This window comes from Mercenaria mercenaria, chromosome 1 (assembly GCF_021730395.1).
Source record: "Mercenaria mercenaria strain notata chromosome 1, MADL_Memer_1, whole genome shotgun sequence".
In the NCBI taxonomy this organism is placed as follows: domain Eukaryota; kingdom Metazoa; phylum Mollusca; class Bivalvia; order Venerida; family Veneridae; genus Mercenaria; species Mercenaria mercenaria.
In genome coordinates this window covers 52,874,528-52,892,117 of record NC_069361.1, presented here as the reverse complement: position 1 = coordinate 52,892,117, position 17,590 = coordinate 52,874,528, and the positions used below count along the sequence as shown (strand labels likewise).

At 34.4% G+C, this 17,590-nt stretch overlaps 1 long non-coding RNA gene across 1 annotated transcript; it reads left to right on the top strand.

The window, feature by feature from the left end:
- The first annotated feature begins 13,013 nt into the window (after positions 1–13,013).
- On the top strand, positions 13,014–14,899 carry LOC128558462 (uncharacterized). The gene is made up of 2 exons (XR_008371644.1): positions 13,014–13,448; positions 14,322–14,899. It is a non-coding gene; the product is annotated as an uncharacterized LOC128558462 (long non-coding RNA).
- Positions 14,900–17,590: the final 2,691 nt, after the last annotated feature.

Below are 17,590 nucleotides of genomic sequence, written 5' to 3'. Positions count from 1 at the left end.
ACTCATAAAAACAAATTAATGTGCAAACTGTGTGACTAAAATTTTACACAGGGGTACGTTTTATCGCTTTTATCATCTCCTGGTACTATATTGCTTTTTGTTGGCTGTGACTAAATACAGAGTTGGTGCGCTTGTGATATATTACAGACTCCGGTATATACCGGATTAACTTAATTTGAACGAAAATATCTTAAATGTATATATTATGTAACCATGGTGATACTAAACCTAACCTGTAGTCAGTATATTATGCATACTAAACACTAAATGCGTGCGGACATACAAAAAAGATGAGTAATTTTGCGATTTTGCGTGCGCTCCAATTGATAATAATTCCGCGCATGCGCAGAAACGGCTGCACCAACTCTGCAATGAGAAACATTTCTTTTATTTTTTTATTTTTTTGTATCTGTTATATTGCAGAAATGATAGGGAAACCATTTTCAATTCTAGTGTAAGGAAATTATTCGTCTAATCTTGCTTTTATCGGAAACGCCATTTATTAAAGAGCAAAACTCAAAGACAAGTTTGCAATTAATGCAGAGAAATTTTCTCAACACATTTAATTACAAGAAATAGGAAGAATTTCATTCGTAACGAAATTTTGAATTATTTGAACATCTCATTGGCTCCGGGGACGAGTGGTTTAGATCGATAATTTTGAATTTGAATCAAAAAATACTTGCCTCTCACTGCCTTGGGTTCACAGCATCAATTGCTTTTTGTATTTTGTTCCTCAGGCTGCCACATGATAGGTCATGGGTTCTACCAAGGCGCCCGTCTGTGCTTCAAATAATGCCCATATACATGTGTCCTTGTGGTGTTAGACCAAATAAACAGAACAGAAGGAAAATACTTCCACGTGAATACTAGCCTTTACAGACTCAGATGTAAAAGAACATCTTAAGGCATGCCCTTTCTGTTGTGGATACTAAAAAAATCTCTGCTCCACACTTTTCGTTGACGCTTGCTCAATTGTAGCGGTTATAATCATCTGGTATGTGTATTAACACGATGCATATTGTATTGTTATTGTGACCGCAAGAAGTAGTGATTCAAAAATGTAGAAGCAATCATAAAATTAGACTAAAACTACATAATGCTCAGAAAGGGAGTCGAAAAAAAAATCAAATAAAAACAATACGGGGGTTATCTGTCTTATCTTTCCAATATTCTGCGTTACAAGACTACAGAAGACATAATTCGGGTTGTGGAATGGTAATAAACTTGTTGAGAATATACTGAACATGTTAGGGACAAGAATGGCTTGATAATATGCAATTGCAATGCTGAATTCTGCTTATATGAGCATTGTTTTATCGGACAAATACAATTTACAATTTAAAATAATGATTTTCTTCAAAGCACCATTTCATTATAATAGCGTATGAATTTACGTAGCTATTTATAAATTTTAGCACGCGAGTCATGTTAAACCCCGTGTTGTAACTTGGGTTTTTCCAGCAAAGCCGCTATATTTGTTTCTTCATGGTGTGGCTCATTTGTTGATTATTCATTGTCTTGCAACATAGTATGAAAATAGAAACTTTGTTGTTGACAGATCTTCTGTCAAGAAGAGAACAGATATTTTTGACTTGAAACAAAATGTTGCTTAATTTGCATGTTCTTCTTAGCTCCAATGAACTGTATCAAAGGAAACAGTAGTAGTTGTAATTAAACATATGAGCCGTGCCATAAGAAAACCAACATAGTGGCTTTGCGACCAGCATGGATCCAGACCAGCCTGCGCATCCGCGCAGTCTGGTCAGGATCCATGCTGTTCGCTTCCAAAGCCTATAGCAATTAGAGAAACCGTTAACGAACAGCATGGTCGCAAAGCCACTATGTTGGTTTTCCCATGGCACTGCTCATATATGAAAATCGACGGTTATTTAGTAGATGTTTTATAATTATTATTTATTTTGATATAAAAAAGAACACAAAGATAAGCACTACTTGGTTGCTACTGTAATACCCGTTACAGTGAGACAAAAATATCAGTACCATTGATAAATGAACCCTTAGTGCTATCATAACCTGTTATGTTATTGTTATCTTTATAGCATGAACCATCGGTGAGATATCTGAAGAAAATGATTCATATTTTAAGAATGAATGGTTTTAAGAATGTTGGCTTTTTTCCTTAAATTATTAGTTTTCAGATAAAAAAAAAATATTTATGTCAATATTGATTTTATCAACTGTGCCGGCGTGTACCTTAACTGTTCTAAGTTCGAACATGGTATGCTCATATTTAGTATCTCGCATGATCTTCACTATTTTTTCAAGCTTTGTCCCTGAAAAAAAATATCTAGAATTTATCATTATAAAACAAATTGTAAATCATTTTCGTTGGAAGTCATATTACGCCTGAACGCACTGTATTATGGTGACTGTCTCCTGTATATGATCAAACCATCTGCGGTCAAAACCAAATAATAAGAGAAAGTAATGGAAAATTTGCTGACTTATCACATGCTGCGGACTAATGAATCAAACTGTCTTTCAATCTGGCTTAATCAAGGTACCATTATTCAACATCATTTGCATTTATGCACTGTAATTAAAAGGAAATACTTGTAATTGCTTCTCAAACGCCATTTGCCAAGCCTGAAACACGCAGGAATAAAAATCCTTAGTCAGCAATTTTTCATAAGACAAAGTAACATGTCAGAATCGCATCAGGAAGCAAATACTGCGGCTTCCCAGACACATTTTTTTTCAGTGTATTATTTTTATCTTTGAAATATTATATCAAGAAGTCAGAAACAAAATAATATCGCCCACGGGATTTAATTTCCTTGCAAGTGTCTCGTGTGAGAGAATTATTAGTCTTATTTTCCGCTTATGAAAGAAGCGATCCGAACGCACCCCGAGACAGTATCTCGAAAAAAAAACTAATTTTAAAAAATGATGTTGTACAAGAAAACAACAGATATTGTATATGAATTATTAGAGCAAGGAGTGGTGATATTGCAACAGTCGTTGCGATATAAGTGAACAAAACTTATCAAAGAAGACCAGATTGTCAGCACTGAATTAAATAGCCTCTTTTGTTTCGAAATATTTCATAAAGATCATGTTATTTCAAGACGACAAGTGGTCAGTGACAGATATAATGAGAATGAAGAATACAATAAATTATTTTGCGATCTCGAATAGATGACAAACTATCTAAGTTACCGATGCTGACAAAGTTTGTTTGTTTGTTTGTTTGTTTGTTTTGGGTTCAACGCCGTTTTTCAACAGTATTTCAGTCATGTAACGGCGGGCAGTTAACCTAACCAGTTTTCCTGGATTCTGTACCAGTACAAACCTGTTCTCCGCAAGTAACTGCCAACTTCCCCACATGAATGATCAGAGGTGGAGGACTAATGATTTCAGACACAATGTCGTTTATCAAATAGTCACGGAGAACATACGCCCCGCCCGAGGATCGAACTCGTGACCCCGCGATCCGTAGACCAACGCTTTTACCTACTGAGCTAAGCGGGCGGGCTTTCCGGTGAAAGATAGAAAACAAAGAATATTCAGTCCTTTCCAGAAATCGTTATGTTATTATTAAACCAAATAGCTCCCTTTGTCCACCAGAAAGGAGCGATTCTTATATCATAATATTGAGGTTTGGAACCTTTATTACAGACATGTAACAGACAAGAAACTAAAACAATAAAAATTCTTACGTGACTTCAATAAGCTCAACAAGGCAATTTCAAGCACAAATATAATTGAAGAATAAAGTAAGTTACAAACTACAATGTCCTACCAAGATACTTACAAAAACAATGCATATGCAGAATGGAGAGATAAAAAGATAATTTGACAGCTCGTGAAAACTAATGACAAATTTTGACAGGCGTATGGTGACTCATGACCTATTTTTTTTTTTTTTTTGTTACTCCTACCTTCCGGTTTTATTTTCTTAAAATGGATCGTCTACATAGTAGCTAACAACTAATAAATTAAAACAATAAAATAACATATTGTTGCCTTAATTTCGTTTAATCTTAGACTATCAAAATCACGTAAGAATTCGTATTGTTTCAGTCATTTGTCACTAATTAGAGCAACTCACAGTGTTGCAATCATACAAAGCACATCCCTTATTTTCATATAGATATTGAGGATTTATCAAATTAGTACATGTATTGGAAACACAATTTGAATACCGATTGTGTATTGCAATAATACATAAATATCTCAGACGTGACATGTCCTTCATGTTTCAGACGATCAGCAAATATAATAAAAGAATTTATTATAAAACCTATATTTATCGTCCTTCCGATTGGTCTAGATATAAACACATGATCAATGATAAAAAGTCGTACTGACTCAAAGGCGGAGCCAAAATCACGTATTGACCTCCAGCTGTGACGTCGTAAAGGTTTGACGTCTAAACAACGCGACGCCGTACACAATTTACAACGATAAATGACTAAAGGTTGAAGACATTTGTATTTAAGTTTATTACTTATAAGTAGGCTGAATTTGAAATAATTGATGCCTTTTCCGTACGTTCGGTATGTATCGCTTTTATCAGGTCGATAAATCCAGATATCTACCTCAACAAACATAACAGTGTGAACGCAAGTTTGACAGGGTCAGAAATTAATGTCGAATGTAAACATTTCAAAAAAACGTTAGAAAAAAAAAACAAATTAAAAAGATTGGGAAATGTTTAAGGGAAATTCGAAATTCACTTGATGTTGAATAACCTTTGCAAGTCGCTATGTATTATTTTGAGAGTTAAACAGCGCTTTTATAAATAGAGCTTTGTTTTTCTCGTGTGAGAATACTTTAAGGTACTTATCGCGGTAATAAAAAATAGAATAAAATGAGGTTCTAATATTTCACTGATTTTCCAGAGTATAACCAATAATTATTGTAAAAGTGTTGTGTTTTTTTTTTTTTCTTTTCTTTTCTTTTCTCTAAGAATTGACACAAAGTCTGTAACATTTTCTAGGAGAAATCTGAGTTGGTATGACTTTTCAAAAAAAAAAACGCTTTGAACACCATTGGCACTGAATAGTTTGCACATATTTCATCTTTTAGAAGGAAGTTTAAAACAGTTTAGGAACACAAATCAATTACATCTGATGTTGATTCAGTTGGTAGCTGGTTATCTGTAGGAAAGAGTTATATGTTATGGAAGCAAATGAGAGTTAGTTTCCATTCAAAACCTGAAAAAAAATGTTACGGGGTACCGGGGATAAACTGCCTTAATTTCGAAGGTTTATATTTGACAGTTGGTAAGTACAAATTCCTTCGTGGTGTACAAGGTCGAGAAGGTAGGAATTTCTATATTACCAAGGCGGTCTGTGTTCATTCCCTGCTCGGACATTTAATTTCGCATTTTTTAAAGATAGTGTAGAAACAAAATCTAACGTTCAGGTGTTCATAATATGACAACGTTTTAATTTTAAACATAGATCATTTAGCCAAAATCCGGAGTCCAGTCCCTCTTTTTAAAAAAAAAATGTCATTTAGTAGGTGTAGTATGGGTGGCTGCATGTCTGTAATATGACTGTTCTCTTTTTTTTCTTTTTGTTATTTGAACACAATTAGAAATATAAATGGCGCTTGTCATATATTTTGTCATCGAATAGTGGGCCTAAAAGTGTTTACTGCGACAAGACCAACAACTTCTGATTAAAATAAGATATTTAACCTCTAAGCAAGAGTAAACAAAGAACCGTACAAATAATTATAGCTAAACTACTATGACAGACTGTGTACAAAACACTTTAACAACAAATTAACTGTTTGATCAATAATTTTATATAAGAACCTTATATAAAAAATACTTGATATATAAAAAAAGATCTGTTTTGTTGTTGTTGTCGTCGTACGATCTGGAGGTCAGTGCCTTTAAATATGGCGAAATGGATGAAAAGTGTTTCTTGCCGACCACCTCTGTAGACTTTTACGAATGAATTGACTGACAGTATTATTTTGCGTTAGGCGTGTTGCACATTTCATAACACCGCAAGAACTAACTGACTCTGTCAGTAAAACAGAGTTTGTCACTATTTTGCCTATTTGCATCCGAATTATAGACTTTTTATTGCGAAGGTTTCCCTTTAATTTACATATATTTTATCGAATCATCTTGACGTTTTTCATTTTGCATTCTGGCATCCAGGAATATACCAGAGCTTCAAAATCTTGGGCAAATTCTGGGTAAAATACGGAAAACAAATGAGCCGCCTCATAAGAAAACCAACATAATGGCTTTGCGACCAGCATGGATCCAGACCAGCCTGCGCATCCGCGCAGTGTGTGGTCAGGATCCATGCTGTTCTCTTTCAAAGTCTAATTGCAATTAGAGAAACCGTTAGGGAACAGCATGTATCCTGACCAGACTGCGCGGATGCGCAGACTGGTCTGGATCCATGCTGGTCGCAAACCCACTATGTTGGTTTTCTCATGGCGCGGCTCAAATGCTTGAATGTTTTGTTTTGGTGTTATCTCTATCATATCAGTAGTACTTTATTTTGAGCATAAACGTAATGTAATATCTGATGTGATATTAGCGAGAAAGATACATTAAATTTATTTTTTGATAATAAAGTTATGACCTTCCCTTGTGGGGGGCAGAATGTAATAAACAAGGAAGTGTTTTCAGTATCTAATTTTATCATGGCTGCTCTGTTGTTAAGGTCGCTGGCATCAAACAACTTGCCCCTAACCGCAGTAAGTTCGTGCCTCACACTAGTAGTCATTAGAGGAAGTTATGCAGTTGGCTTTTGGAATGCTTTTGTTTCTAACAAAGTGTCCACAGCGGCCTGCCTTTTACGAATACCCGAAGAGACATCTGGGATATCATTCAAATAAAATCGCTAGTCACTTTGACTTGACTTGTTCATATCTGATTCAAGGCGTTAAAACAAACTAAAAATATAGCTAAACCTTATTTTGTAGGCTGCATCTTAACCCTTATCACGCTGGACACGATTGATTCTGCCTTTGCAACCAGTTTAGATCATGATCAGCCTGCAAATCATAATCTGCACTGTTCGCTATTTAGTCAGTATCTTTTTTGGTAAGCACCCCTTTTAACACTTAATGATACTGTCTGAATTGAAAGATGGACCAGTTCATTATAGAAATTTGTACATAGAAAGGTACTATCAAGTAACATCTCGGTAGGTATACTATATTGCATGGGTATGTTGTATGCATTATAGACACTCGATATTGTGTTAAATACGTCTCCACATGGAAGCCAGTTCTAAACGAACGATGGTGTTTGTACAAACAGTAATGTCTATATGCAATCAAGCGCGTTCAACTTAGACTGGCTGATAAAATACAAATTAATGAGTAAACAGTGTGACTAAAATTTTACACAGGGGAACGTTTTATTGCAGTTATCATCCCTTTGTGCTACATTGTTTTTTTTTGGGTTTTTTTGGCAGCCATAACTTCTAGCTATGTTATATTGCAGAAATGATAGGGAAACATGCAAAAAGATTCATTGCAAATGACCAGACCAAAAGGCGTTAAACTCTTTTTATGATAGTCGCTGAGCCGTTTTATGTACTCTTTTAGTCTTGTCTTACCAAACTTATTTTATTTGGCAGAGAAATGACTTTATATTAATGTTTCAAAAAAGGGCCCTTGTACAAGCAAATCGTGTTACTTTTCTGTTACGTATAATTGAGAGATAATAGGTATTTTCCCCGTTTAATTCGGTGCCAAGAAGCTAGAGGGATTTTGCATATTTCATACTTTCTCTTATAATACTCTGTCGAACAGAGACTGCTAACACTTTGCTGGGTTGTATTCTATGTTTGGAGAGAATCGTTTCACATATTGTACGTAAAATTGTGTCTAGACACAACTTTTCACTGAACTTCACATTGAGACATATTTCATAAACTGAAAATGATGTTTTAACACAATTAATGCCACATACGTTCCACGGTAGGGTTACAGTTGAGATTTCACATCAAATTTAAAGCAATACTACTGATAAATTACAAGTCGAAAGTAGCCTATTTCAGATATTTACAAATGTCATACATCTTTAAAGTGAGAAAAAAAAGAAATTTATTGAACAGAAACAATAACTGTTATGCTACTCGTAAATTGTGTAGGATGTCATGTTTCCTCTAAAAAGCATATGGAGCGAAGTAGGCAATTAAGAACAAATGTATAGAAAAATGTGTGTCTCTTTCAAGGGATACTCTGGTATTTTTAGCTCACCTGTCACATAGTGACAAGGTGAGCTTTAGTGATCACTCTTCGTCCGTCGTCAGTCCGTGCGTGCGTGCGTCAACAATTTCTTGTCTGCACGATAGTGGTTTCATTTATGATTTTATTTTAACCAAACTCCCAAACAACTTGTATCACCATAAGATCTCGTTTCCTTTCTTGAACTGGCCAGATCCCATTATGGGTTTCAGAGTTATGGCCCCTGAAAGGGCCAAAATTAGCTATTTTGACCTTGTCTGCACAATAGCAGCTTTATTTATGATTTGATTTTGACCAAACTGGCAAACAACTTGTATCACCATAAGATCTTGGTTCTTTTCTTGAACTGGCCAGATTCCTTTATAGGTTCCAGAGTTATGGCCCCTGAAAGGGCCAGAATTAGATATTTTGACCTTGTCTGCACAATAGCACAATAGCAGCTTCATTTATGATTTTATTTTAACCAAACTTGCACACAACTTGTATCACCATAAGATCTTGGTTCCTGTCTTGAACTGCCCAGATCCCTTAATGGGTTCTAGAGTTATGGCCCCTGAAAGGGCCAAAATTAGCTATTTTGACCTTGTCTGCACAATAGCAGCTTCATTTATGACTTGAATTTAATCAAACTTGCACAAAACTTGTGTCACCATAAGATCTCAGTTCCGTTCTTGAACCGGCTAGATCCCTTAATGGGTTTTAGAGTTATGGCCCCTGAAAGGGCCAAAATTAGCTATTTTGACCTTGTCTGCACAATAGCAGCTTCATTTATGATTTGATTTTAACCAATCTTGCATATAACTTGTATCACCACAAGGTCTTGGTTCCTTTCTTGAACTGGCCAAATTCCTTCATGGGTTCCAGAGTTATGGCCCCTTAAAGAAGCCATATAGAGACTTCATTTATGGTTTTATTTGATACAAACTTCCAAAATATCTCCAACAACAATAAATCTTAGATTCCATGACAAATCAGATCCAATCATAGGTTCTAGAGTTATTTTATATCTGATTACCTCCCCTGATTGTAATCAAAATGGATTTATATCAGTAAGTACTTATAGGACTTATTTGAAATTTCATTATTGTCATTAGTTGGACTGAGACAATCAGGGTAGATAACTATGGACTGATTTTATGTCAAATTACCACCCTTTATTTCAAATTAAAATGGGTATATCTCCGTAACTAATGAAGATACTGATCTGAAATTTCATTTATGTCAACAGATTTATTTGGCAGAGCCTTCTTTTGTTCACTTACATTTTTTTTTTAATTACTTCCCTTTTACGTTACTATAAATAGCTTATTTTTAGTAACTTTTTTATTATTGGCCGTAGGGAAAAACCGAGACCACTTTTCTGTGGTACAACATGGATGATACCTCCAATTGTTAGGTGCATTTTGACATATCTGTACCTTGTAAGAATTGTTTTTTCTTTTTGGTTAAATTTCTTCCCTTTGTTGTTCCTGTCCTTTGGACTTAAATTTTTTACCGAGGACCTTCTTGTCCTCAAGTGCAATGATAACAGGTGAGCGATATAGGGCCATCATGGCCCTCTTGTTTATAAATAGATCCGCGATTATTTTATTCTGTTTATAAAAGGAAATGGAAAGAAATTGTTTTGTCGATTTAGATCTTGCTGCAGTGACAAATCGTCAAGCCAAAAAAACGGACAACCAAACTCAAAGTATCTTAACGTGAATTGTGCTACATCGAAAAAGAAATTGGAATGTTACATTTTATAGCAATTTTCAGATGTTTACTCATCTAGAGTAGGTTAGCAAAAGCTTAAAAACTGGGTATACAAATGTTCAAAGTAAGAAAAATTATTTAGGTAAGTATGTCAGTAATATTTAAGAAATATGTCTTCTACAAGAATTTGACGGATTTTATTGTTTCTGCTCTCAATTTTACCTGTGTGCCTCTTTAAGATAATACAACAAGCTCCATTCGTTTTCTCGAGTTTCATATATCTGTTGGAAACCTTTTTCTGTGTAGAATTCAGAACAACTTGCATTCAGAGCCAATCAGCGGGAAAGTAACAGAACAGGTCTCTTAATTTGTTCTTTATTACGGTCTCTTGACACAACATGTCTCTTAATACAACATAATTTGTTCTTTAGCAATATAAAAACTGAATCAAGTCTCTTAAACAAGTAGCTTGGCTTAAGTTGAATAGCCTTGTGATAAAACACATATTAAGTAGTATCAAAACACATAAAACATTCACAAATATCATAATGTCTGCCACTATTTTAGAGACAAATTTGTGATTGATTCGTAGATCTGGCACACATATGGTATTCCGATGCAATCCATTGTTCTCAAGAGATACGTATATTAAAAACTACAAAACTTAATCAACTGTAATTTCATGTCATATTTATATTTGATCTAAATTGTGTTTCAACAAAAACAAGAATGAAATGATAATTAATTACATTGACAAAACATCGCTCATATACTCGAACAAAGACTAGACTAAGTGTAGATTGCTCTTATCATGTAACTTCAAAGGCAAGTCTTAAAAAATGTTCTAAGTAATAATGGCTGATTGAATTATCGTAGCGAAGACGTCCTATAATCAACCATAGATGCAGTCCAATCAAAGTAATAAATGAAACGTCTGGATGTTTCCATTGTTTGACACGGTTATGCAATAGACAAGCAATTCAAATGCCGTTCATTCAATTGAAACGTTGACGATGATAGATCTCTGATTATATTTAGACTCAATTTTGAATACTTGGAAAAGAGCTATTCTGCAATTCATTATGTACAATATGTATAAAAGCATATACTGGTATGATAGAAGTAGTGGTTGTGATGGTGTTAGTAGTAATGATAATAACTTCAATAATGAAATATTTTTGTACAACCCGCGATTATTTAGAATAATGGTTCGACTTTCATTCGGATTTACTCTATTTCAAGTATGTACTACGGTAAAAACGTCCCATGATTTACTATACAACATGAAAAGCATTTTGTTTGATATTAAAAAGTGATAAAGCAATACATAATTCGAATATGTCAACACTTAATGCTATTTAAAACATGAAAAAAAAATCCATGTAATATTACAAGATTTTATATGAAGAAAAGTATCTAAGACATTATGTCAAAGGCAATTGAACATTTTAAAAACTACTACCAATACGTCTATTTCCATATTCCAAAACTGCATGTTACAGACATATGTATCACTTTAGAAGCCAAGTATACAAAATAAAAAAATAATGAGATGGTCTTCTACGCTATCATATCCTGTTTATGTCAACTGGCATGTTGTCCTGGAAACGGTCATCATCAATGTATCATTTTCATCATTATGAAAAAAACTCGTGGTTCCTATGCATTTTTTTAATCTACTTATGAGTGCATTGACAATTGATTAAAATTGAAAAATGCAATGATAATACATCTGGAGACTGTTTCCCTAACTGCCCGATTTCTAGGGTGTTGTTTCGCTGGATGTTTAGGAGAGCGATTGCAGTTGTTGCAGGCACTACTCGTACACGTTTAGTGGCATAACAAACGATAAATAATCCTCCAAGCAACTGAGAACATAGGTAGAGCTGTAACAGAAAATTGTTAAACACATCTACATATTTTGGGGGAATTTTTTATTATTATTTTTAATTTGAAATAACGTCTTTCAGTTTCAAATATTATTATTTTTATTAAGATATCAAGATTTAATGTTTTGAAAGCAAAGTTGTGGTTTATAGCGCTTTACAAATTCCCTTTTTTTCAAAGCGTACATAAATAATTGCAAATAAAAACATGGTCTTGATGAATCAATAAAGCATCGTTTTGAACTAAATAACTACTGTCCAGCTTGAATTTACTAGACTGACATACAATGCTTTGAAAAAAAAAGACTGCATAGAACTTCGTTATTTAATAGTGTAATGGGAACAGGAAATCTGATTTCGCAGGTCTTTCTTTAATAACTGATCGATCTAGTCTACAGGCTCTTCTTTGTTTGCATGAACTATATTAAATATTAGATGAAAGAGCAACAACTTCTAATAATAAACAGTAAAATGGTCACAAGTGCACGTACTGGGGTACCGAGAAAAGAAAAATCAAATGGTCGCATATGCAAAAACAAAAGAGAAACTGTTTCTTTTCATTTCCGTTATTCTATATTTAGGAAATAATATTATAAAATATAAAAGAAAGATATAGTTTGCAACCGATAAGGGTATAAACCGGATAGACTTCTTACAAGGTAGAGATACATAATACACAGAAACTGCCTGCCATTTCCTTCTTTAAATCCATATATTGTTACGTATTTTCCTCGAGGACTATCCTTATATGTTAATCAAAGACAGCGCACTTTTAATCTCTTTATAATTAATGATTGCCTGGATTATTATCATGTTTTCCGCTTTCGAAAATTTAAGTGTTACCAACAAAGCTTTTATTATGACAAAACAATGAGACAAGCTTTATCTCAATCGTTGCTATCTATATAGAACACACGCTGATCGCCAGCGAAGCTATATACTATTAGTTATAAAGGTTTTTGACGGGATATACGGTGGGCATATAGCCTGGCTGTGATTCATATAACCCGAGGCGATAGCCGAGGGTTATATGAATCTCAGCAGGCTATATGCCCACCGTATATCCCGTCAGAAACCTTTATAACGAATTTATAATACTGCAAATTTGCGTATTTGGTCTCAATAGCAACGATTTTCCTTAGTTTGACAAATATTACTATTTTTTTCAATTCCCCATTTGATGCCTCAATCCGCACCTTGTTTTTCGTGCGTTTCCGTAAAAGACGCGGAAACATACGAAGATAACGGTAGGTTTGCGTTTTTTTGGTTGCGGAAGAAATTGGATTTACAAATGGAATTATAAATGTTTTAAGGAAATTTACAGCTAGTTTCGAGTTTCTCGAGTAAGAACTTGGATTGTAGTAAAGGAGAACTGAAGTAAAACTTGCTTATCCGTTTAATCTTCTATCTAAGCTGTTCAGCCTCGGGTCGCGTGTACAGTACTTTTAGCCTGAACACGGAAGTAGAGTGAATATGTCATGATGTGCCAAAGAAGTACCAGTACTCACAGTAGCTCTTTGGATGTTCATATAACGTGGAAAACTAGGAAAAATCAAATGTTAGATGTCAGGTCATCTAAGTGCAATCAGATGATGTTATTCAACATGCTGTGGCTGCATTGAACTAGAAGTCATTTCAGGAACAGAATCCAGGGATCATAAGAGAAATGTAGGTATTTCAGAATATGGCAGATGTTTTAAAATATTCCTTTTCAAAGAGTGGTTCAATTGCTATTCACAGCTAATATTTAAATGATTACACCCGAATATAAACTTAGCTATTCATAGCTATCACTCGAATATAAACTTAGCTATTCATAGCTGATATTTAAATGAGAACACCCAACTATAAATAATGAGCAGTGTCAGTGTCCAGCCATCCGTTAACTGGAAGTTTAACCTGTGTCTTAGATGTCCAGTAACCGGACACATAGCCTGACCTATAGGTTTTTTTTAACGGACCGATAAATTTATTGATGACTTTTGTATTGTTCTGAACATTAAGATATTTTACTATAATTAAAATTAATTTAGATAATAATGTGATACGTTCATGTAACCGATATTTGTGTAAAAATGGTGCTGCTCATAAATTTCTGTCATTGATTAAAAGCGTTCCATTTGTGCTGTTGTTGTTTTAACCCTTATCATGCTGGACACGACTGATTCTGCCTTTGCGACTAGTGTAGATCATGATCAGCCTGCACATCCATGCAGTCTGATCATGATCTGCATTGTTGGCCATTCATTTTCTTATCAGTATCTTTTTGGTAAGCACTCCTTTTAACATTTAATGGTACTGTCCAAACTGAAAGATGGACAAGTTCATTATAGAAATTTAGCAGGGTAAGGGTTAATGTTATGTCGAGAAAATTTGACAAATACACGGTTCAGAATAATGTAAAGTTTCATGCCAATCCCTCTGAATTTTGATTAATTTTATAGAATATCTATGCACTTCAGTCGCATTTAAAAGTAATTTTGGAAAAATATACTTTGTGTGGTCTTTGGAATAAAAAATTCTTTTTATATTTAATGGCAGGTATGTATAGCCAATGATGATGATACCTGCTGGCCAATCACTGCCAAAGAATAACCTATTCACAGAAATATGGCATCTTTCACACATATGGAATGGAACATTTTTGCCAAGATGCTACATAAACTCTGACACCGAGAATATGGCACCTTTCCCACATATGGAATGGAAAAATTTTGCCAAGACGCTACATAAACTCTGACACCGAGAATATGGCACCTTTTACACATATGGAATGGAACATTTTTGCCAAGACACTACATAAACTCTGACACCGAGAATATGGCACCTTTCACACAGTCATATGGAATGGAACATTTTTGCAAAGATGCAACATAAACTCTGACACCGAACGTACATTACGACTAGTAGGACAATAATGGTAACATAAATTATACCATGTTAAAAACTCTTGTCTTCAGTATTGCTGCAGCCGGTCAGATTTTGGATTTAATAAATGTATTTCATGAAGTCACTTACAGGACAGTACCTATTGTCAAATTAACTGTGTCATATGACATAAGCCCTGCTAAGTCATTACTAACACTAAGTCTTGTCAACAAATATATTTATTGCTTAGACTTTATGATTTGATTTTTGTCGAAAAATATGCATAATTTCTGCAGCAGATCCTAGACTAGTGCAATATTATTCTGAGAAAGAACAAATTCATATTTCTGGATGCAAAGCTAATTTTCATTACATACACAGAGTTAGATCTAATCTTAGAATTATTCTGGTAGATGAAATAAATAAGTTCTTAAAGTAAAATTGAAAATTTTGATATTAAAAGATCGAAACAGTGATGTTACAAATGACGCCACATACCCGATACGAAAATTGCATGCCAGTACTGTAAAACCTGCTTAAGCGGTCACCTCTAATTAGCAGCCAACCTGTCTTAAGCAGCCTGTGTCTCGATCATTTCCCAAAATGGTCATTTATTCTATAAATTACCTGCATTAAGCAGCCACCTGCTGTAAACAGCCACTTTTCCCAACACCCTTGGCTGGCTGTTTAAGACAGGTTTTACTGTATGGAAAAATGTTGATGTATGTAATTCGCATTCGCCACTTGGAAGAGTATAAATATGAGTATGTAATTCAGGTATTGATGTTTTCAAGCTTCTGTTTGATTTGTCAGTTTGTAATTTCTTTACTTTTCAAATATTACACATCATTCTAAAATTCTTGAGTTGAGGTAGTAGGAACTTTTATTCTGGAATTCACTTTTAGACTGGTGTATCCAGTGCCTGGCTTATTTTCATGTTGAATGATTCTATACAGATATTTATGTCGGAACAATGCTGAATTACCCGACGATATTAGTCGACAAGCGAGTGGGAATATTGCCCATATGAAAAAATTATCTCAATATTTCCTAGGATGGCGTCAAATCAGTTGGACTACTGCATGACTATATATATATAATCACACGGAAATGGCGGTCATTCCGTGTGTACTACATTATGACACAGTTGAAATGATGATGATTATTGTTGTTTGAACTTGCTGTAAAATTGGAGCACTTGCACTTTAGCGGTCCCTATAATAATAGTAGTTTAATAATGTCTTAAATATTAAAAGTTAAAAGAGGTAGCTTTATTTTGAGATGAATATGTTTGGGGGCTGCTGCCCCCACATCCCTGCTTTGCCCCACATCCCCAACTTGCTGCGCATGCGCATTGTAAACTTCCGGGGACCACTAAAGTGCATTCTACCCGTAAAATTAATTATTCTAACACGATCCGATTCATTTTCCTATTAAACAAAGAAGACAGAAAACAGTGAATTATTATACAACAAATCACTGTTCTGATGTCACAGTTATTATGTCATGGCGTCAAACGGCATAGCGGCGCACTGGAAAAGAAACCGATTGAAAACGGGCAAATATTTAATGAATGTCAGCAAGAATCCTTGGTAACGTGTTAGAATCGAAATAATACATCTCAATTAGTGATTTGCTCTTGAATAAATCATTGTTTGTCGTTCAGATGCGTATTATTATATCATTCGGGCTGCGCCCTCGTGATACAATTCCTTCGCATCTGAACTCCAAACAATGATTTATTCAACGACAAATAACTGGATGAGATATATTATTTCTTAATTATTTTTTATTATATTGATTTATTTCAAATTTACAACGTTTCACCGAGCACTGGAATACACCTAGCGGCAAGTGCTGGTTTGACCGCTCTTAGTTGAATTAATTTCGTATTTTAAAATTTTTTTTAAAGAAAACTCCTGTTAAAATTTTTTGCTGTTATATTCATTTTTAAAAAACAATTGTTGTTGTCAATGTTTTTTAATCCAGTCTTGAAATTTGCTCACTGCAGTACAGTAGGCTACTGTATTGTTATTATTAGAAATAAATTTATGAAGTGATACCATTTAGTTATTTTGTTTATTTAATTAGTTTATACAGACTAAGCAGACTTATCTGCAGTGACCAGTCGTTCAGTTCCTGTTGACAGTGTTGTACACAAGATTAAGTGCTTGTTTAATCAACTGGTGAATATTGCCATTATTGGCAAGAAAAATATGACTCGTACTGCTTTGTCTCCTATGAATAACAACAAAATGATGAGCTTTCCAGAAAATAAACTTTATTAAATGTATAGAATAACTCCATGATTGATATGAAACCATCTCAAAGAAGGGTAATCATTGAATTAATTTTCGAATCGAGAGACGTCCGCCATTTTGTTTCTAATGTAAACTGAAAAATGGCCTTACACAACGGCCAATCAAAATCGATATTCACTTTCCGTATATACCGTCAGTGTAGAGGGGCCCGCTGAAGGGGAAATTCGCTCACGGGGTATACGGTTTTATATAACGTGCATGTTAACCAATGAAAATCCGAGAAATTCATTTGCGGTATTATAAATGGCTATATAGAGGCGCATGAACAAGCATTGCAAATGCAGTCAATCCGTATTGCACAATAGACAGAAGTGACAAATCCGATAGGACATGCAAACCCTTGATTACGACGTGTAGATAACCGGTTGTCAACAAATATATGTTGCTGAATTTTATGGGTTTTGTCTTGTTAAATGAAGCATGACTATCACTTACGAAGTTCATATTATTCAGATTACATATATGGAGATTTGGTTGTTTTCGTTAAAATATCCGTTTAAATCTATTGACCTTTTAAAAGATGCATAAAATGGCCACTGAATACAAATAACAAGAACTAAGTCACAATGTGCACAATGTATGATACTATTTTATAGATAGTTAAGTACAATTTTCAAAACC